Here is a 23326-nt window from a genome sequence, read left to right on the forward strand (position 1 = left end):
TGGTCTTCAGAAGCAACGAATACACGGTTTTACTTAAGCTGTAAAAGCAAGCCCTCAAAAATTAGGCAATGCCACATCTGTGAGCAGCTGCATTTTGGCCCAAACTGTGTGCTAAATGAGGCAGAGATCCTCTGGGACCAAATGGCATCCGCTCATGCAATTAAAAACTAACACGCAAGACAGCGCAGTTATGGCTGAGGCAAGCTTTTCCTGGTGTTTCAGCACTTAATTGTCTAGATGTCCTTTGCTATATGTGACTTCATGCACAATACTAGGCTTTTAGTTCTGGAAGTGTGTGTACAGCCTGATGCTGTGGCCCTGTTGGGGTGGGCAGAGAAGGAACCTGTGGAGATGTGTTTCGTTAGGGGAGAAACTGCCCTGCGTGTTACAAAACCCCCCTTCCCTGGGCTCTGTGTGCCCTCCTTCCCATTCCTCAAGGCACACCGATCCTACTTTGGGGATTATGCTTGCCGCTCTGCCAGGGAAACCCTTGTGTCAGCCTTTTGCTGTCAAATTCTTTTCCAGAGCTTTGTGTCGGACGTTGGGGAACTTTAATTCTCAGAGCGGTGAGGCACGGGCTGCCCCGGGCGGTGAGGGACTTGCCGTGGAGGGGCTCAAGAACTGTGAGGCTGTGGCACACGTATGGATCAGTGGTGGTGGTGGTTGGACTAGATAATCTTAGAGGTCTTTCCCAACCTTAATGATTCTAGGATTGTTTTTTCACACAGGGCCGCCTGCGACCTCAGGGACTTGTGGCGTACGGCTTTACTGCGGCTGCCGCTAATCCCAGTGCCCGAGGCCAGCACCGACGGGGCCGTCCCCCGAGCCGCGCCACACTCAAGATGGCGGCCGGCAGCTGCCGAACCGGCGCCGCGCTCAAGATGGCTGCGTCCCCGCCTCCGCGGCCCGCCCCGCCGCCGGCGCCGACTTCCGGAGGGAGAGGGCGTCCGTCCCATGGTAACTGCGCCACGGTGGAGACGCCGCGGGGGCCGCTCGCTTCCTGCCGCGACGACGGGCTCAGGCAGGGCAGCAGCGGCCGCCTCCGTGACCTCGCAGCGGGCAGCCCACAGGTAGGCGCCGTGAGGCGGGCGGCTTCCCGCCTCCCCTCCTCGCCCGGCGTGCGGGGCGGGAAGGCGAGGAGAACCGCCGGTGGAGGCGGTCCCTCGGCGCGCCGAGGTGCGTGCGCGGCCCCGCGGCGGGAGGGCGGTAACGGCCGCGGCCGGCCCCGGAGGGCAGTTGGCGCCCCGCCCGGCTCGCGGCCGCTCGGACTAGGCTGAGCCCGAGAACGGCGTCCTGCGGGGCGCGGCCACGCTCCGCCCGGCTCCGCCGCGTCCCTCCCTCCCTCCCTCCGGGCCTGGCCTTAGTGCGGGCTGTTAGCGGGGCTCCGCTGGGGCGGCGCGCTCGGTCCGCAACTCTTCGGCGCCGGCTCGTGCTGTAAGTGGGCTGGAGGAGCCGCTGAGGCGGAGGGATGCCGGCTGCCCAGGCGTGAGGAACGGCGCCCGATGGTTTCTTCCCTTCTTCTGGTGGAAGGTATTAAAAGTTCACTAGAGAACGCGCCTGTGTGGAAGGCAGTAAGGTGCTCGCTGTTTTCTCAGCCTCTGGCTTAGAATGAAAAGTAGGGCTCTGCGTAAAGAGAGATGGTTCAAACTGTGTTGGCGAGTGGCATCACAGAGTGGTTTGGGTTGCAAGGGATCGCAAAGCCACCCAGCCTCACCCCCAGCCGTGGACAGGGCTGGTCCCCCAATTCAGGCTGTCCAGGGCCCCGTCCAACCTGACCTGGAGCACCTCCAGGGATGGGGCACCACAGCTCTGTGAGCAGCTGTGCCAGGGCCTCACTGCCCAAAATAGGGTCTGTTTCTTCCTCAGGAGAGGCACAAAGAGCTGTAGTTGCTCAAAAGATGTGTCTGTAGGGTGTGGGTGCGTTATAAATGAGCAGAGCTGTCTGATCACAGTGCAAGTAGCATGCTAGAGAGGACACTTACGGAACTGCTGGCTTGGACATGTGAAGAAAAAAGCCCCTGTTATGTACCTGTAAATCAGTAACAAGGCCTTGAGATAGCACATCCTAATTGTCAGTGGGCTCATTATTAAGCATGGTCAGCTATAGAAGTGTTGGTCAGTAGAGCTGCAGGGGAATCAAGGGACAAGAAAGCAACTGGGGCAGATAAGCACGCAGTATCTTCTTGAGAGTGAATTCCTTTACTTGGCAAAGAGACCAGAGCCTGAAACAAACTGCCTGCAGGGGTTCAAGGATGTATTGTGGAACAGCCTTCAGACTGGGGACATGAAATTACAGTATGGGTTAGGCTGCAGAGGATCTTAAAGATCATCTAGTTCCAACCCCCTGCTATGGGCAGGATTGCCACCCACCAGATCAGGCTACCCATGTTTATTAGAAAACTGTAGGTACTTAAAATATCAGCCTTTATAGGCTCTTGCTGCAAGCACGAGTTTGTGGTCACTAAATTGTTGACCATAACAAATAATAATGTTTATGAACATTTGCTTGGAGGAAAAAATTGTGCTTTAGCTTTTCAGCATCTCCTATAAACCACATCTGCTATTGGGAAGCTGCTGGGCTGATGGTGCAAATGAGCTGAGATACAAATTAAACAGCCTAAACAAAACAAAACAAAAAAACTTGATGTTTTAGTAATTATCTTTAGACTGGAAGCTTACGGAGCACAGCAGCCTTTGCTGACAGTATTCTGTTTAGGAAACTAAACAACGACATTGCATTATGTATTTTGGAAATCATTAAATAAAAAGCAGAATCATATCCTGCCGAAAGATTTATTTTCTCTTCCATAGCAAAGTGAGTAATATCCTGCAGTACTATAGTAGCCTAGTTTGAGAACATGGTTATTTTGGGACCAGAAGCTTAAATGCGTTACATCAGTTAAAAGCAGATGGATGATGAAATTAAGGCCTTATACAAAGCGATACAGTATGTTGAAGACCACATTAGGATTTGAGACCTGATAGTGTAACTCAGGAAAGTTTTTCCCTTTTGGGTGCAGTGTCTATGGACACTAAATAAAACACAGCCATTGGGTTTTTCTTGTTAATCTGCTTTTGAATTCCTGGTGCAGATGCAAGGTTACTTACGGGTTGCAGTGTGTCAGTAAGGCTTGTTCACCTGTGTAGGAGCTGGAGAAGAGCAGTGCTGGCGTTTGGGTTTTCCTGTTCAGGGGCTTTGTTTCAATCTGTTTGCCTTCTCCTGCTAATTATTAATAGGCAATACATGAGTTCAGTAGAAAGCTTGCTCTGGATTTGTTTATTGTTATCAGACACACACATTGCTGAGAAAGGTAGATTTTTTTCTTTTGACTTTTTCCTCATCTTTTTGAACCTGTTTCTGTTGCCGGCTCTGCTGGAGAAAGGCATATGAAGCTGTTTTGCACTGATCAGAAGATTACTGTAGCAGGAACAAAAGATGTTGATATGGGGAGAACAATCCCAAAGGGCCTTGGGAAGAAAGAGATGGAATTCAGCTTAGTAGCCTCCAAAAAAGTCTCTCTGTAGAAGAGGTGAAAAATAAGACCATAAAAGAACAAAGGTAAAAAGAACATGTGAAAACACTTAGTTCTCATAATGTTACCCTTTCCCATGAGGAGTCTTTTTGAATGGCTTTCATAGTAATGTTTCTCATATGTTAACCATAGATGTGAGACGTAAGCTTTGCTTTCCTCTAAGCCTTTAACAGAGATGATTGATTTATTAGCTTTGATAGAAGTATAGAATTACTTGCAAACTTTGAAATACATAATAAGCACCTCAGATAATTAGCAAGCACACAGCTATCTCTCTTCAAAGCGATCAATGGAATTAATTTGGTTTGGTAACCATGGCTATTTTCTAGTTCAGCAGCCATATGGTATTTCTGAGTTTAGTGTGACTTCCTGTGAGCAGCTCTTACCAAGTCAGCTGTGCTCTGGTGTGAAGTGCAGCAAAAATTAAACACTCCTGGAGGGTGTGAAAATGCTCTTTTTAATATTAAAAGAAAAAGAATAAAGACTGGCTGTTTTTCTACCCAAAAGAAAATAATGTTGCTTTGTGGTGTAAGAGTGGACTGTAACCTCTAAATTACATGTTTAGTGAGACCATAATGCTAAAATAGCCTTGCTTGACACTGAGGGTTTTAATCAAAACTTGTCAGATTCATGTTTTGTTGTAAACAAAATACTTCTTAACTCTTAAAAATGAAAGCTGTGTAACTGTAACTTACCCTTCTAAAAGAATCTCTCCTAAGTGAAGTATAATAAACTAATGAGTGCTGATATTAATAGAAGAGCAAGATGAAATTTCCATCTGAACTTTGATTTTGAGACTTGCAGTTGTCAAAGGCTGTCTGTCATCTGTCAAATAACTTTTGAAACTCCACGTACAACAAGCCAACAGTACAGTGCAGCTGGCTTGGTGAAAACCCATATGGAGTAACAGAAGAGGCCTTAGCTAGGAAACCTGTGTGTGAAGGAACTTTATGATGATAAAAGGTGAATTCTTGAAGCTATCTATCCTCTGCTATCTGTGCATATTAGTCGCAGCTTAACTTGCGCTGAGACAGATTCTCTTGCATTCAATATTAAGATAAATACATCTGGCTGGTAGACAGTGGGGAAGGAGGACTGGAGTCAGTCGGTGGTGTGGGAGGGAGAAGATCTGAAAGCAGAAGTGGTAAGGCTGGATGAGCAGGGTGAAGAGGAGCAAGGATAGGTGCCGGGGATGGGGTGGGGGAAGTGGTGATCACCATTAAGGCTGCTGGTGGAGATGTGGGATAGCATAGAGCTTGCAAGAATGAGGGTTTGTGGGGAGAGAAGGTGGCTTTGAGGGGAGACAGAGAGTAGCTGGTTGGTGGATAGATGGGTGAGAAATACAGAATCACGGAATATCCCAAGTCGGAAGGGACCCATAAGAATCATTGAGTCCAACTCCCGGCTTCACACAGCACCACCCAAAATACAAACCCCACATCTGGGAGTGCTGTCCAAATGCCCCTTGAACTCTGCCATTGGGGCTGTGCCCACTGCCTTGGGCAGCCCATTCCTTGCCCATCGCCCTGTGATGCAGACCCTGTCCCCAGCCCCCAGCTGCCCCTCCCCTGGCAGCTCCCTGCCATCTCCTCAGGCCCTGTCGCTGTTACACAGAGCAGAGCTCAGCGCTGCCCTTTGCTACCTGTGAGGAGCTGCAGCCGCCATCAGGCCTCCCCTCAGCTCCTCTGCTCTGAGCTCAGCAAACCCAGCGGCCTCAGCCGCTCCCCATTTTCTTATTCCTCCATCACATATTTCTGTAGTAAAGGTGAAAAGCTTGTGCTCTGGTCGGCTGGTGTATTCAGCAGATGTCTGGAAACTGCCTTCTGTTTTCAAGTATCTGAAGAAAGTTCTTGCTGTGTATCTTAATCTAAAGCACTGAGTTGTTTTTGTAGAGGCAGGCAAGCACAGCATGATAAAACCATTCTTGTGCTGTCTCTAGCACAACACAATTCTTGTGCTTTTGTAGCACAAATTAATAAAAATGACTAAATTAAGCCTTAATTATTAACAGATGTGTGCTGTATTTTTTTTCTTGTACAGTCTCTCCTTGTTAATGATCCTGACATGCAGATAAATGGTAAGGAGGCAGCTCTAGCTTTAATAGGAGGAAATGTATTCTTGTCATCTGAAAACATTTATGTTCCAGGCTCAAGTGCGTATTCTAAGCAGTAGTTCTTTCTTGCACAGAGCCACGGTAGTTGGAAATTCAGCTGCTGTTATCCCTGCGTTGCTAAGGATCTCTGACCTCCTGGAGCTTTAATTCTTCATCTTCTATCTTTATGTAACTAAGGTTGGGCAAGAGCTGTGAGCAGGCATCTGTTGTAGGCTTCCTGATATTTCTCCGTGCCGCTGCTGCCCTTGTGTGTGATAAGGTGTGCCTGTTGGAGCTGTAAGGAGTAAATCTCGAAGGCAAGCAGCTTTATTGCTACAGCTGACACTGTTCTTGTTGCTTTCCCAAAGTACCACATTTGCAGTTTTCCTAGGCGTTTGAAGAGGGTATTGATGAGCACTGTTTCGAGTTTGAATGTTCCAAGTACGCTATAATTGTCGTATAACTTGAACCCGTTTAATCAATGAGTATTCTTTACAACTATTTCAGATGTAATATGACAAATATAAGAAATCAGTTATTTCTGTGCACATCTTCTTAAAGTTTCTGAACCAGTCATATTTGACTTTATGTACAACATACTTTTTTTTTTTTTTTAACCTTTTTAGCTTATACTTGAGGCAAATGGATCTCCCTGTGTTCAAACTGCCTTTCACAAAGTGCCTGTCTGTGATTAAATATTTATGTACAGGATGGAGCATCAAGAGGGAGATTAGAGAAGATGCATTTTGTAAACACAAAATCCATTCTACCTGGAATGTGAGTGGAATGATGCAGCTCAGTTTACAGTTTTGCTGCAGGGAAGTGCTGGAATTGAAGCTTTTTTTCGTGGGGCTTCATCTGTGCTCTTCTGAGTTAAACATGTTCCTGTTAGTTGTAAGACTTGGTGGGTTCCTGATGCCTGTAGATGGAGGCTCAAGGGATTTCTAGAAGTGAGACTAGAAGGCTTTCTTTCAATTTTTTCTGGTTTCTTTTCTCTGAATGTGGTTACTGTGCTGAGCAACATGGCTGATGAGGGATGTTTCTGAAGATGAAAACATTTAATACTGTAATACCCTTGCTACTATTCCATATTTAAATAGCATGCTGGGCAACAGTTTTTTGAGATCACATGAGAACTTGGTTTTGTGCAAATAGCTTTGGGTGGGAGGAAGGAAGGAGGGGGATTTTGAGAACCAAAAGTAATTAATTAAGAATTGCCACAGCTGTGATGTTTTGGGCTTAGAAAATTACGGAGTACCATGCCACCTAGTTTAAATATCTAAGTTAAAATATTTTCCTTAATATTACATATGCTGTTCAAAATAATTACATAAAGCTGAAGGGAATTTTTTTCCTGTTGGAATAAACTTTACCCTAGTCTGAAACATGTGTTCTCACTTATTGTTGATAGCTTCTTTAATACCATAAAAAAACTCCACCAGGTATTGCAAGAATTCGGTAACTTAATCTTAACTCTTTGAAGTTGAATCATGTGAAGTGTTTTAATTCTATTGTGTGTTTGTAAAGGCATCAGCGTGACATACAAATCGTTATTAAAATAAAAGCTAAAGTTGTTAATGTAGCTTAGAACTCATTTCTGTGAGAGTAAAGTCTGGGAGTCTGAAGAACAGAACTTTTGTGGGCCTGAATTAATCATCATGTATTTTCTCTGGAAGTTAATGGTTGGAAACAGGAAAAAAAGTGGAATTTGCATCAAAGCTTTTGGAGAATTCAAGATAAATACAGTATTTGTAAAACTTATTGCTTTGTGATGATGTTAATAGATTACTTTTGTCACCAGTTTCAGTGTTGTGGTTGGCCAGGCACCACAACTGGCCCTTCCAAAGGTAGCTGCTGACCTGTTGGGTCAGGAACTGTTTTTCCCTACTTAACCTGCTGTTAGGCAAAGCCAGTTTCAGATCTGCTGCATATCAGTACTTTGGCAGCTTGTTCTCTCTTTAAAAAAAATGGTAGAGATGGCATTAGTGTGAAAACAAATACTGGCTTTGTGAGTGGTGCTGCCGAGTTATGACTAAGTATATTGATCTGCCCAGCCAACATAAACTCCAGACAGATTTTTTTTCCATGGCCTTTCCACGAGAGGGTCACATGGCTGTTTGTTATTGCCCTGAATATTGAGCCCTACAAGCCAGAGTGCTTTACAGTGAAACGGGGAAGTTTTGAAGGAGGTTCTTTGGGAACAGACTTTCGCCACCAGTGTCTCTAGAAGGTGGCTCTTTGGGGCAGGTTGTCTTTCTCTCTCTCTTAACTTTCCAAGATCTTATACTTTGCAGAGACTCTTCAATGTTTGTCACAGCTTTCCTGATATGTGGTACAGGGATTCATTTTTGGAAATTTGAACTACTTCTTTCTAAGCAGGACAGACTCATTTCTGTTTGCCTGTGCAAAGCGTATTTTTGTTTTTCCTTCAGTTGTCATCTTTTCCTCTAACCTTCAGTGATGATTCAAATATACTATTTCAAGTTCCTTAATAATGTGTAACTTAGGCTGCTAAATCTGTAAAACAAAACAAAACAAAAGATTTGAAGCTGTAATAAGGGGTCTGTGTATTTAAGGCCCACCAATAATTACCAGAGTTCCTGCTTGTCTACCCCGCTATTCAGTGCTTCCCTCTCCCTTTGAGGAAAGGGATAGGTGGTCAGAGCTTCCAAGGTAAAATTGAGCAGACTGATAATTTTGGGTCTGAATGATATCCTGAAATGAATGTGCTGCTTTCTCTTCAAGGCTTAATGCCAGCTGCTTTTGTGAGCCCTGTTAAGAGAATGTTCTGTGATATCTCCTTTGCTTTTACTGGAAACTTGTACTGGTATTTTTGTTGCAAACTTTCTTCATTGTGTCACAGCTCTAACTAATCAGAATGACCAGGGTGGAGTAGAAAACAAATACAGTAAGCAAAAAGATTGAACAAAGTAAATATTTATTTTGGTTGTTCTTAAGAAGCGTTTATCTTTTGTGTGAACTGCTTCTGGGTAGTCTTTGGCAATGTCTTTTTTTTTTTTGTTATAATACAACACAGACAAAAGCAAGCACTCGTGTTCATTACAAGGGGGAGAGCACATGGATGCAGCAGTTTTGTTCCACTTCTTCATTTCTTCTTTTTCATTGCTGCCTTTTCTCAGTGAACTTAACCTTGTCTAGACCAGCTTCCTGAAACTCTTATCTATAATGTAAAGGTCAGCCAGTTGAGTTGTAGCTATGGCTGCCACGTGCAGCAGCCGTGATCTCACTGTGGTAATGTTCTAAGTTGCAAAGACAACACTTGTAGAAGTTTCTAATTTGTATTTCTCAACAATTTCCCAGCAGTGTGGTCTTGCTTCCTGCTTTGCAAATTCTTCATGCTGATACACTCATGGCCTAAGGCCATACGATTTACTAAGCCAGCAAGAAACTACTTGCTTTACTTGCTTAGGTTAGCTTTCTGGTTAGCAGGTTGAATGAGCTTTACACGTGATCAGATGCACAGCAGGGTGATGGGTACAGCTTCACTGGAACAGGAGGTGGAAGGCCTTATTTATTGCTGGTGAACTAGTCAGCAATCAGTTAGATCACTTCCATTTGTAAATTAAGGCTTGGTTTTCCCAGTGTAGCAAATTGATTGATTACTCGAACGTAATGCTGGGTGTTTACTAACTTAGGGTTCAAATAAGTAACAGTAAAGCTGAGTGATGAAAATATTTGAAGAAATTATTTGGTAGGAACCTTGATGGAAAAAGTTAGTTTAGATGAACTTTTCTGGTTGCATATGTGAATGAAAGCACTGATTTTCTCTGTGAACTATTGACTGAGATCACTTCTATCTGTTCACCACGTTTGACCTGTAAGGAGACCAGGTAGTAAAGAGCTACTGGAGAGCTGGAGTCCGTTTGTGAAACCACTGCAAAATATACAAACTATCTTGTAAGCTTTTCTGGTGGGGAAAAAAAGGTACAAAGGTGGTAAATGAACATAATTTTTCTGAAAGCCAAATTGACAAGCGGTTGAATCTCCTCTCGTGACACGCTATCAAGTCTTATGTCTTTGGGAGAATGAAATGTGTTTTTAGTTTGAATTTATTCAAATGATATTCCCTATATGGAAAAGCAAGGAAACGTTTCTCTAAATGCTGTAAAGTTGGTGAAAAACCTGAAGTAGTTCCATGGTGCACTGTCAGAGCAGAAGGTTGTCTTGGCTGAACAGTCTCTACAGGGTTCTGGCACTGATTTTTGGCTTGGGTGAAAAGTAAAGGCAGTGCAGTGTTAGCAACAGATGGTACTGAGGTGGGGGGCACTGGACGTGTGCTGGAAAGTGGGGTTAGGGTTCTGAATTATTCAAAAGAACTGGAAAAGTAGCCTGGGGGTTCACGCACCTTTCAGGTGAGGGCAGGACTCGAGGTCGTCTTTTTAATGATGGTCTGCACTGGTGGACAGTGGAAAAAATAGAATGAATTTTGTGCAAAGGGTCTGGGGAATGTTGCACTTCAACTGGGTGTGATTCTGTTAACAGAAATGTTGCAGGTAAGTTAGATATACTGAAATACACAAGCAGAATAACTCCACAATATGTGATAGCTCTTCAGTCTTGATTTAGGCGTGCTAGACCAGTTGGAGAGGGTATAGATGCGGATGAAGAGAACACAGTCTTGAAAATACCATTTTTAATTTTTAAAAGATGTTATATTTTTATGAGAACAAATTCCTTTAAGTAACAAAGACTAAAGGGAGAAGGAACTACTGTGTTCAAACGAGATATAAAAAATAAGGTGTTTGCTACAGCTGTTCTGATGACAGAACCATCAGTAATGGGTTTAAATTGCAACAGAGATGTGTAAATGGACCCTAGAAAAAACTGCGGATGGCTGGAACAGATTGGTTAGGGAGACTGTGGTATTTCCATTTTCAGAGTGCCTTTTAAGGCATGGATTAACTATGTCTAGACCTTGCTTTCCTAATCCCATTCTGAGAGGCTGAATTAGCTGATTTATTGAGCTTCTTTCCAACCATCACTTTATAGCACTAGAAACTCCTAGAATAGTTTCTGGAAAGCTGGGCCATACAAATTAAAGAGACATCAAAATGGTTAATAGCGTTGGGTTATTAATCGCTTTCTCATTTTGTGCTAATGGGTCTTGCTATCAAAATAGCACATCTGTACTCTCTCATTTCCACTCCCAACCCTTCAAAGAAAAGTAATATTGCATAACAAGGGAAAAATACTTTTATGAATCTCCTGGCTCACTTCCACTTATGACTGTAAATATCTTCTAATTGAGATGCTAAGCATATACCAGCGGCTACAAACTTCCAGAATCATCTTTCTTTGACAACTTCATACAGAATTTTGGAGACGCGGGTGAAATTGCACTCGTAAACCCCTGTGGTAAGTTTGATAGGAACCTCTGAGATTTCAGACTACTTTGCTCTTCCTCTGAGTTAGAATTAAGATATGAAATAAAACATACCCTCATTAGCAGCCTTTATCTTGCATGCCCTTTTTCTTAAAACTAGCAATTAACATGCACAAATGAGAGGCGGTGTAATCTGGCAGCAGGAACTTGGACCTAGGAGACAGAATTGTCAGCATCTTAATCTTAGATATGGCACTGAATTATGATTTGCTGAAGGGCATGTTTAGTTCCTGGCCCTGTTTTCCATGCGCAGTGTGTATCGCTCTAAGGATTAATTTTTGTCTGTAGCTGCAGATGCAAAAATTCTTCAGACACGTATCTCTGTTCTGCATTAAAAAAGTAATATGTAAGCCCAAACGTTTTCTCATTCTTGGATTCCCAAGTTGTTTGGATTCTTCTTTTACAGTATCGTAGATTGAAGAAAAACTAGTTAATATTTTAGGAGCTTGAAGATATCCATCACAGAAGACTTACCGTTCATATTTCTCTTAATCTTTGCATTTGGAAAAGTGCATTTTCTTTTCTTCCTTTGCTCTCTTTCTCCCCACTACTGCTGAAAATCTCTTCTCTCAAATAGTTTCACTGTGTGGCACAGTTGCTTGACTTCTTTCAAGTTCTCTAACGACACAGGTAGTTTGTAGAACTTGCATTTTATTGGAATCCCAGTGCTGTTGTATCACGTTGCCTTTCTAGGTGAGGAGGTTGTGTCAGTGTTAACTGATGTGACTTGCAGTGTTGGTACAGCAATTTCATTATTTTTTTTTAAATCTGAAGTTCTTTAAGAAGGCAGGGGGCATGCTGCTATGATTTAATTCTGTTTTGACAAACCAGCAGTGCTGAAGAGTGAGAGGGTGTGTGGAGTCTTTAGGACAACGAAATGCCTTTTTAAAAGCTGATGGCATCAGCTTGAAATCCCTGTGAGGTTTTTTTCTGCAGGTGTGGGTTTTAAGTTTGGGCTCTATTGACGTTTGCATTCAGATTTATTATTACTGTGTCACCTTACAGGGTTTATAGTTCCTTCAGTGTATTCTCTGTGAAAGAACTGGCATCATATTTTAAAAGGTTATGTTGAAGTCTGGTTTCCACAGCACAAGTTGCCATGGATATGTCAGGATCTTAATGTTTGTTTGCAGAGCAATGAAGGAGAGAAGGTTCTTGCTAGCTGTTTTCAAATTTTCAAATTGTTTTGCATCCAAACGATGCTGTTCTCACCAAAAGTTACCTGTCCAGTGGCCATTAATTCTGCTGTCTGCTTTGAGAATGGATTAAGCTCATTCTGGAATGAGTTCATGCATAAATGTCTGCGTGTATTTTTATTTTGTATTAGCTTTTTAGTTGTCCAGGTGCATTTCTAGGTAACTTTTTTTTCCTCTGTGGTAAAGTAAGCCTGCTTGTTGTGTGCCCTGCAGTACTTTGGAACCATGTCAATCAGCTTTTAAATAGGTAGACATGAGAGCTCAAGAACAGAGGAATGCAGTACTGCCTCTGCTGTATTAAATACAAAATACCTGCTCAATTTTGTGCATCTTCATGAAGCAAGGGAAGGTCCAGAATTTCCTGTGATGTGGAAAAATGAGGTGGTGATTTTTGTCTTGTGAAAAGCTGACATAGCAAGCAAATTAAAGCATACATCTCCTGCATACTCTGAGATGTGAATAGATTGAATGCCTGGGAGAGACTTCGTGCTTAACACAACACTCAAAGTTTCTTTTTGGTTTATTCCTTGTTTTTTTAACTATTGCTTCTGATTTATTTTTCTCCCGTTCCAAAATAAGGATCGTGATGATAAACGTGTTTGTGCAACTGCTCAAATCTTGATCCAGAGACACAGCACACTGACTTCCAAGCCCATGCAAACTACCTGCAGAGCATGCCAGAGCCTGCTGCTGGGGAAAGTGTGTGACGAAAACAGGAGTCAAATGGTGACTTGCTTAGCACCCCAATCACATTGGTAGAGGCATGGTCAGGCATGTTTGAAATCTGATGAAAATGAACCCTGTCTTTTATTTTATAGGGAAGGTACAAGTAGACTAAATGCTGGTAGTATCTTATCCTTAGCTGTGCTAAGGACTTGGCTAACAACTCCTATAGGAGATGTGGCTGGTTTCGTTGTCAGAAGAAGCTGAAAGAGAAGCCTGAACTAAAGAAGTAACACAGAGGAAAGGAAAATGCAAAGTGGAAAATGGGAATGTCCTCACGTGGCTGAGTCAGGAAGAGCATATATTAGTAGACCTTCGGAAGATAGTTAACCATTTTAATGAGGCAAAAAACCAGCAGCAATTTTCTTTGTGAAATGTAGCCTTGTGTGTGTGCCAGGAATACAATTATTGCTCTGGAACTCCACTGTCACGGTGGCTTTGTCCCATCCCACTTCATATGCAAAGGAAAATGTCTTTAGGGGCAGAAGCTTGGACATAGTCACCAGTGTAGCACAGTACTGGGTACCAGTCCCACATTAATTCAGCTGTCGACCTTCTTTTAAAGTTCTTTTGCGTGTAAAGCGTATTAAAGGTGTTTTTTACAATGTGTGTATCATGAAACTGAAATGATTCCAGAAAGGAGCATCTAGTGTATTTTACAATGTGTAAGTAAAACACCCTTAGTGTGCTAATTTTAGTGAGGTACATCTGGGCTGAATTTCCGAGCTGATAAACCTGCATTTGGTATCCATAGCAATAGCTGCAGAGGTGTCTGTCTGAAGTGAGAGTTACAGGGAGATATGTTATGGATTGTGCCTTTTATAGAGAGTTTGCTTTACTTTTATCTATGTAGTGCAAAATATCTTGATGATTCATCAAGATAAATTCCACTTAGCAGTCACTGCCATTAAATACCTTCCATTTCCATTCGGAATCTGCCCTGTGTGTTCTGTGCTTCCTGTGCATGTTTGGAGATGCCATTAACAGCGTCCTTCTTCCAAGCCAAGCACCCAATCACTGTGTGTGGGGAAAGCTTCATCTTGCAGTACAGCTAGGCAAGCTGTGGTTTTCTTGGATGATGCTCAACTTCTTTGGGAAGAAGGTGGATATGAATTGGAGCTTTGGGTAATCTGCTTCTTTGGTGGTTTAATCTCAGACCTCCTCTCTAAGCAGATTTCTAGATAAAACCTTTTTGTGTTGGTTTCTTTTTTCTAATCATCCCACATGTCTGTTTTTCCGTATTTGGAAATGGTGCTGTAGTGAGAAAGGCCACTTGGGCTAGTGACAGGGGAAGAAAACCCAAAGAGCAGCATACGTCTGCTGGATTACCTTATTTTCCATCAGTCCCTTTAGCCAGCTCTAGCAGCTGGCTTCCAAAGCTAATGCTACCAGCCCTTGAAATCGGGAATATTCTTAGAGAGATGTCCCTTAACTGTTCTCAGATTTCCCTTAACCCACAGTGAGAAACCTCAGATACAGAGAATCACGGGAAGGAGAAAATCCTAAATGCTAACTGAATGCCCTGTTCGTATTCCAGAGGAGCGATGGCTCCTGTGAACATGTTGGTGGGAAGGAAGCTGAGAACAATGTTCTTGAACTGTGCTTGTCTCCACGTTAGTGCTGCAAAACAATCAGAGTGGTATAATGTGTCTTTTGAAGTGAATAAAACTGCAAAGTGAGAATGCTAGATCTATTCAAAGTACCAGGTTCTTCTCCACTGAGAAAGGGTTAATAACTATTCATTTTTTTCCTCAGTACGTTCATAGGTGGTTTCCAGTGTGAGAAACAAGCTTCCTCTATGGGCTGTAAAAATCAGTATTCTGAATTTGCATTCGTCAGTATTGTTGATTCTCTGTAATCTGCTTTTGATGTGATTCTTTGCCTACAGGAGGGGGGTGACCATGGAATGCTGGTCGATGTATTTGCTTTTGAGAAGTTGGTCCCAAACAATAGGCTAAGTTTCAAACTGCCTAAAGTTCCCTGTCTTGCAGACAGGATGTGGCAGCCCCCTGAAAGCTCTTGATTTGCACTTCTAGGAGGAGCTTCTCTCTGGCTGTGTTGAGGAGATTTGTTATTCTTGATCTCTATGGGTATTGCTTGTTTAATCCAGATGCTTTCTATTAATGTTATGTGCCGAGTGCCTGAAATAAATTAAGATCTGTAGGTATGCTCAGTTTAATAAATGAAGGCATCTTTGCATCTATCTGAGATTTCAAAGGGGGACATCTTTGCTGGATAGTTGGTGACAGTTCTGTAAGGCTGCCAGCTTTTGAGGAAAATATGTTCTGAGAAATGATATTGTTTATAGATAGTTTCTTAAAGGGTGTAGTTGAATTCGTACTGCTCAGTCTTCTCTTGTGATACTTATTTCTTGTACGTGGAATAAATGTTGCCTTAATGTTCTTTTCTTAAAATGGTGACAAATAAGTGCATAGACTTAATGGGAAGAATAATTTCTTAATTCTCATAATTTTTCATTCACATTTAAATAGCTGTGCTACTTAATCATGTTGGCAGTTGCTTTTGGAGATGATTTAGCTGAAATTTTGAGAAAGTTCTTTGCTTTTGATGTGATAACTATTGTCAATAATCCTCAATGTCATGATGAAAGCACTGAGTCTTAAGGCCTCAGATAGCTTTTCATATTTTTTTGTGAAATGTGACTGCAGTAGTCTCGAGTCTCCATTTTGCTGTGTTACTCCTTTCTCCTCATTTTGAGATTAACATGAAACCATTTCACATATATAGTACTGGAATTTCTTTGTACTTCTGGGTAAGAGGAGAAGGACAAAAACATACAGACCTCTAAAACAGACAATTTGATTTCTGAAAAAATGTGATTAACTGTTTGCTTGTGGATTGTAGTGGTCTTGAAGAGAACACTGCATTGTGAATATACCCAAGTACTGCGTGCATTCTAACGTCTCTTTATTTAGTAAAGGGCTCTGGCTTGCCTGAATTCTACTTAGCTGTGAAGCTTTTGTTCCTTTTCTGCGATATTTTAGGCATTTTAGCAGCTGTCATTAATTGTGAGGTTGAAGAGTTTGAATGCTAGCTGGAAACACGCGGTGCGTGTTGCCGGTGTCGTGAGGTGCAGAAGATGGTAAATAGCGCCTTGTTGAAAGTTCTTGTAGGCATTTTCAAAAATCTTGAGAGCAATTTGTCAGCACGTGTTGATTTTGTTTTATCAGAACTTTGGTACTGTTTGCTATGGAGAGAATTATGTACAAAGTATTCTAAAATGAATTTTAGGGGTAAATGGTGCTGAAGCATCATAAGGCTGCTGAACGTGTATGTAAAAATGTAACTTGCTGACCTAACTGTAGAGTGTGAAGATTAAACCAGCAGCAGAATGTCACAGCATCAGGGTGAGAGGCAGATTTTTATAAAGCACTTTGTTTTGTGGTCTCCATTTCCCACCTAGAATATTTCTGTCTGTTGAATGCATCATGTATACATATGTAGAGATACACTTGCATAATGCAATGAATCTTCCTGTGGTCTTACAGACAAATGCTTTGGGGAAAGTTAAATTTCAGGCAAGATCTGTTACTGTGTGCCTTATTTGGATAGATAAAGCTATCCAGTTTGTAAGAGCTTATCTTGTAGCATTAGCTTTGAGACTTCAATCTGTTTGCAAAAGGAGCCTTGTAAAATTGCAGCTGAAAGTGCGCTGTAATTGAAGACTTCAGAGGCAATTAATTGAGCCTCCTTAATTAAATCTGTGGTTGAAACACTCTTATAATTAAATCTTTTAAAAGTATTCTCCGTATCTCTGTACAATGTTGTGACTAATCTATTCAGCTGGGTAAATGAGGATTGATACAGGCCTCTCTCTTGAGCAAAGTCCCTAGGCCGTAAAGCTGGCTAAAATAAATGTAGACATTTGGTTTTCATTAGCGTTGTAACTGAAACAAAAACATTTTAATGACTGATCCCAGAGTATTTTGAAGTTTGTGCAACTTTGCTGGGAAGGTATTTAAACCATGGTATCAGTTGCAAGTTGGCCATGTGCCAGTTTTTCCAAGCTGTTTCAGAGGGTGAGGTTGAGTTTGCATAGTGTTAGGACAGGAGAGCTTGGAGAGAGGAGAAATAGCTACAGCAAAACCGGTGCTGGTGAAATAAATGAAGCTATCTGCTAAAAGGAGACAGTGGCAGCATTTGTGTTACAGCACAGGTTGCTGCTTTGTTAAAGAGCTCTCTCAGTTCTCTGAAAAAAACGTACAATTTAAAGCTTCAGTACTTTTAATTAAAAAAAAAAGAAAAGCCAAAACCTAACCAAGGAGTTTGTGTATTTTTTTAAAAAAGTTTTTTTTCTTATTTTAAACTGAATGTACAAAATGAAATCCTGCTTTCAAGGGAAAGCACTTAGATTGCTTACAGAAATTCTCAAAAATACTTTTCAGGGTAATACTTGAGTTTCTTTTGGGAGAGAATGGTAATAAAATCTGATTTAAATATTAGCATGCAGACTTAGTTTTGAATAAACTAAAATAAATGATATCTTTACATTCATGGGAGAAGCTGGAGGTTGTTTAAAGTGTCATAAGGTGAGGATTTCTTATTCTGCGTGATGCTGCAGGTGTTGTGTCAGGTACTGCTGTTCACCCAGGCTGTTTCAGGTGTTCATAAACTGCTTCACCAGGATGGAAGTAATCCCTGTGTTTGGCACAGGATGCTGTGGTAGGTGCTGCCTACCAAAATGATGTTGGGTTTTGGTGCCTGTAGGGTTTTTCTTGCGTATTACTTAAGGTTAAGTGGCAATTAGGGTAAGACAAGATTAATTCATGTAGGCTATTAGAAATTGATCACTAGAGCAAACTAGTGCTGCTTCTGGCAGCAACAATATGAAACAGAACCTAAGAAGCTAATCAGGGAACAATTAAATTGAACAGACGCAGGTTTTCATGGTGCATCTTAGTGTAACCTTAATGAAATAATTTGGCTGTAATTGACTAAAAATGTTCTGATTAAAATCTATCATAAACAAGCAGTGAACTGTGAGTGGCTGAAAGTCAAGATTTTCACCCTGACTTTGCAAATGATATGTTAATATTTGACTTTTGAATATTTTCCAGGGAGGTGGTGGAATCACTGACCCTGGGGGGTGTTCAAGGAAAGGCTGGATGTTGTGTTGAGGGACATGGTTTAGTGGGAGCTATTGGGAATAGGTGAATGGTTGGACTGGGTGATCTTTTAGGTCTTTTCCAACCTTGGTGATTCTATGATTCTATGACTTTTTTAATACTAATCTTCAAGTTGATTCTTTTTTTTTTGTTTAAACTAGAGATAGCTTGCCTGAGTTGGAGACTTGTGGTAGTACTGGTTCCATGTTGTTCAATGGATGGGAAGAATTTGAATCTCAGAGGACTGAGTAGCTCTTTGTAGCTCTGTATAAGGAAGAACTCAATTTTCTGATCATGAAATACCAGAAACTTCCATATAATATGGTGCTTTGAAATTTCTTCAGCCAGATTCTGGTTTTTATGGCTTTCTCCATTCTAATAGTCATTAGAGGATTTAAGAAATATATTATTTTTAGTAGATTAAGCTTAGAACTTTATTTCTTGAGAATACTCAGTCAATATTTATTACTGTTTTGGGAGCACCATAATCTTGGTAGTAAAAGTAAATATTAACACGGTGCTGATGTTGCTGATGTTAGCATGAAAAGAAACTTCAAATCTACCCTAAGGTATGAAAAGGTTTATTAATAACGGGAGAGATGTCTGGTATTCCTTTGCTATACCAATTTATTCAGTTCTTCTTTTAACACTCTGGTAGTTTGAGGGGAGTTGGCAGAGTAAGTAGAGTAAAAGAAAGTCCTGATTTTTAATAAGGTCTGTTGAAATGCCAGGCGTGTATAGAAAGAGCAATGCTCTTGCAAGCGTAAAGGAACAGAATAAACAGGAAGAGTGCTTAGTTGAAAAGCTGAAGAAAAAGCAAGTTGAAGAACAACAGGGAAAGTACATAGGAGAGAAATTGTGAGAGAATTTAAGTTAGTGGATAACGATGAATTGGCAGGAGCTGCAGACTCCCTTGAGGGTGGAGAGGTCTTGCAGAGAGACCTTGATAAATTGCAGGGTTGGGCAATCACCAACTGCATGAAGTTTAACAGCACTAGGTGTTGGATTCTGCAGCTGATATGGGGCAACTCTGGCTACGTGGTCAGACCTAGGGGCAAGAGGCTGACGAGCAGCTGTGTGGGAAAGGGCTGTGTGGGAAAGGGCTGTGGGGGTTCTGGCTGGCAGCAAGTTGAACCTGAGCCAGTAGTGTGCACTGGCAGCCACAAGGCCAGCTGTACCCTGGGCTGCTTCAGGTCTGCACTGCTGCTGGGTGAGGGGAGAGCTTGTCCTGTTCTGCTGTGTGCTGTGTGGCCTCATCTCCTGCACTGGCCACACATCTGGGCACCGCAGCTTAAGTACTTAATGCAATTATGTGTGCCCAAAGGAGGGCTACAAAGATGAGAAAGAGTCTGGAGGGCAAGGTGCACGAGGAGTGGCTGGATTCCCTTGTTCTCTTCAGCCTGGAGCAGAGGAGCTGAGAGAAGGCCTCATGGCAGCTGCAACTCCTCACAGGGAGCAGAGGAACAGCGCTCTGGTGACAGTGACTGGGCTCGAGGGGATGGCATGGAGCTGTGTGGGGGGGAATCAAGTGGGGGTGAAGGAAAGGTTCTGCCCCAGAGGGCAGTGGGCATGGAACAGGCTGCTGGAGTTCAAGGAGTGTTTGGATAATACTCTCAGACACTGGGTTTAGATTTTGGGTGGTCTTGTGTGTAGCTGGGAGTTGGATTTGATGATCCTTTTGGGTCCCTTCCAACTCAGGATATTCTATGAAAATAAGACATGCTCTCAATAGAAAAGGCATTTAAAGAATATAGGAATGGGTGAGTTGAATCGGTCTCATTCCACCTGGCTGCTTCCTAGCTGGGGTCTGGTATCTGTGGCTGGGCTGTGCTGGGGAGAATCTGTTGAGGCTTTTTTGCCTTAACAGCTTAGAACAGAGCTCCTCTTGGGTAAGTTCGGCTACTGGAAAGATTATGTACCTAGTGAGTACAAGTCATCCAGGCTTCCTTTATGATCAGTGAGGAAAGACTTGCACCTTTAAAATGTCCCGTATGAAGGCAGTGGCAAGATAAATGTTTCAGCAAGCAGTTAAACTCTACTCTTTCTGGAATGAAGTAGCACAAGGCAGTAAAGTTCACGTGTGTGCACACCAGCTCTGGCATGTGTCAGATCCACTTTTGAAGCAGTTGAAGTATGCCAAGGGAGAAACGCAACCTAGGGTGTTTGTTTGAGGAGAACAGAATGGTCTTCACTGGTCTTTGCTAACATTCCCTAGTGTTTGCCAACAGAAGCAGCTCAATTCAGGGGCAGATGGGCACTAGGGCTGCCGGAGGTAGGTATGGGATTGGAATCTTTTTGTTATGAATCTTATTGCCTTAGAGAGAGTGATTTGTTATGGGTTTAGCCTTACAAAGCTTAACATCTTAAACATCAGACTTGTATCTTTCTTCCAAGTCACTGTCAGCATTTGCACTATGAACAGCTAAAATGTTCTTGTCAACTGTGGAAATGTGCAGAGCACTAAATCTTTCTGTATTTCATGGTTAGCATTGCATGGCAGCACATTCTAAAGGCTGGTTGATTTAAAAGATATTGAAGTGCCAAATTTAAGTTTTATTGAATGTTCCCTCGTTATGAGCAGACAACTTGCATCTCTCTCCACTGCTAGGCTGCAACTGGCAGCAATATTCTTTCTAATGACTCTTGAGCATGGAACTCCAGTAAGAGAAACAACATCTGGCTGTAGTAAGATGTTGAGTTCTTTGTCCTGTTTTGTGATGTCCTTGTGCCAAGTGCAGCTTTGGTGGCTTCATCCAGCTGCACCCTGCTTCTAAGATGTGGGAAGAAAATGATGGCAGTGTATTTAAATACATAGGATGCAGACAGCTGATAGGAAGAGTGGATATAAGGTGAGACTATAAAATGCAAATATCATAAATGTGTGAGCTTTAACTCTTTGAGACGATTGGGAATGAAATTCCCTATTTTTGAATATCTCCTCTGTACACTTATCTAGTTTTTGTCATGCCATATTCCATTTCTTTTCACAATTTATGTAGCTTTAGTGTCTTATATAAAGATTTAATTTTTTTTCTCATGTCCTCTAGGAAGATAAAATAATCAGGATGGCAAAAGCACCGCTCTGTTAAGGAAAGGCGTGATGGAGGTTAGATGGAAAATTTCTGATTCAGAAAAAGTCAGCTCGGTGATTCTGGTAGAGCAGAGCAAAAGCAGAGGCTTGGAGAATGAAGCAACAATGCTGAAGGGCATAAGGAGTCAAATGAGAGCAAAGATAAAGAGATCTTAGGTGGCAGCTGCTTTTTGCCAGTACAGTAATTGAATCTAAGAGCGATTCAAATGAGATATTTGTGTATCTGAAGAACTGGAAGGGGAGAAGTTGAATTAAGTAGTTTTAAAAGGCAGCAAAGTAACGAGAGTTACTTTTACCAAGCCTTTTACAATTAAAATAACACAGTCATAAGCATGTCCTATTTAGAGGTGAGAACACGTAAGTATTCATGTCTGGTGGGACAGAGGTTTAGTGGAAGCTGTGGCAGGTGAGGTTCTGTAGGAGAGAGGGTATGCCTGAAGTTGTACCAGTGCCTTACTTTACCACTGAGCATGTCCTCGGAAGCAATATAATTTGTGTGATTTGTGGATTTGTTTTTTTCACCCCTTCTCCTTCTGTTTGCTTCATCACTTGGGTAAGTAATAGGGGAAAGTGTGATGTTGACTATAGGAATATTTACTTGAAATTTAGAATTTAACTGTTTTGCATTTGGCTAAAGGAAAAATACAGCTGTGTGGGTGAAGATACTGGCACAGTTTGTCTGCAGGAATGGAAAACATAAGTTTGCTTTTTTTAGGTGACAGAGCATGCAGTAATGCTCGCATATGTAAATTGCCTGTGTGTGCTTTTATGCTTCCATGCTCATAGAACCCAGTGAAATGAAAGCAAAACGTATTGAAACAGGCAGTGCCTAATTAGCAGGCTAGAAATATTTCCCATTTACGTTTGTAAGCAAAACAATACAACAGTACCTTGAGATGAGAAAAGTCATTTCTCTCACTTACCTGGCAACTTTCTGAGCTTGGCAGCACTTTCAGTTTGCAGTTTTCATTTGTGGCCCTCCTGCTGTTTTCATCCAAGTCCAGGGAAAGGGCAAGAGGCAACAGGCACAAATTGAAATAGAGGAAATTCCATTTCAGTGAAAGAAAAAAACTTTGTGTGTGTGTGATTGGGCAGTGGAACAGGTTACTCATAGAGGCCTGAAATCTTCACTTTAGGAAATAGTGAAGACTTGACTGAGCAGTGCTCTGAGCAGCCTGCATTTGTTCATTGTTCCCCCAACCACTCCATAGTGAAGTGAACGTATCAGAAGTGAGTTCTTCTGATACAGGGTGTGCACAGCAGTAGGGAGTTCTAAAATTATATGTTTCACTTGGAAAAACAGGAGGTAAGAATCAGGGTGTTACTGAAGTGTCATCCCTTTAATTATGGTTTTTTTTTCATTTCACTGTTTATTTGCTTATAAAAATGAGTGTTTTTGCTGATTTTCCTTTCTGCAGAAACTTGAAGGGCTTGTGCTTCTTACCCAGGGCTTTGGAAGTACAAAGTGTGACTGTCTGCATCCATCAGTGTTAGTACAACTTCATGCTCGGCATAAGTCTGAGTTGTTTAATTGCAAAGTACTACTACTGTGGGAGAAATGGCCTCCAACATAAACTACTGCTACAAATCTACTTGGTTTATAACGCAGAAATTGCAGTTCTTGGTGGAAACCTGTGGACCCGAGACTGCTTGGGGAAAACATGCCTTTCAGGGAAACTGCCCATGCTGTGGCAGTCATGCTTTGCTCTAAAGAGTCTGATTTTGTCATCACTGGAGATTTTGAGAAATCCATTGTCTTGTGAGTTGATTCAGCACAATCATTCCTGCATTTCAGCCATAAAATTGGAAGTGCATATGGTTGCGTATGCAATTTTTTATGATATTGGAGTCAATTTCTTCAAGAGAAATTATTTTCTGAGCTGCAGAGAAGAACAATGTTTTCTCAAATCCACAAATAAGTTTGCTTCAGCACCATTGCCAAGGGTTTCTCATAATCTAACAAACGTAGGAAACAAGTATGTGAAATGATTTATTTTTGATTTCTCTGAGTATGCATACACATAGGTTTATTTTGCATGCTTTATACATGTCATTGGAATCTTCAAGAAAAAGGAGTCCCAGATCATCTTCTGAAGCAAGAAAATTGTTAGTTTTGTTATTGAAATTTTAAAAGTCTGCTAGTGTCACTGTTGACATTGAA

General features: G+C 41.9%; 1 protein-coding gene across 4 annotated transcripts in view; it reads left to right on the forward strand.

Moving 5' to 3' along the window:
• The first annotated feature begins 955 nt into the window (after positions 1 to 955).
• Positions 956 to 23326, forward strand: part of DISP1 (dispatched RND transporter family member 1) — an 84355-nt gene continuing 61984 nt past the window's right edge. For 2 of the 4 annotated variants that reach the window (XM_052670075.1, XM_052670234.1), the window contains exon 1: positions 1407 to 1530. The gene's annotated coding sequence lies outside the window, so the exon portion shown is untranslated. Of the gene's footprint in view, positions 1071 to 1406; positions 1531 to 23326 lie in introns of those variants that run through there. The other 2 variants (XM_052669923.1, XM_052670152.1) reach the window with 2 other exon arrangements.

The sequence above is a fragment of the Tympanuchus pallidicinctus genome, unplaced genomic scaffold, assembly GCF_026119805.1.
Source record: "Tympanuchus pallidicinctus isolate F22 unplaced genomic scaffold, pur_lepc_1.0 scaffold1, whole genome shotgun sequence".
NCBI classification, from domain to species: domain Eukaryota; kingdom Metazoa; phylum Chordata; class Aves; order Galliformes; family Phasianidae; genus Tympanuchus; species Tympanuchus pallidicinctus.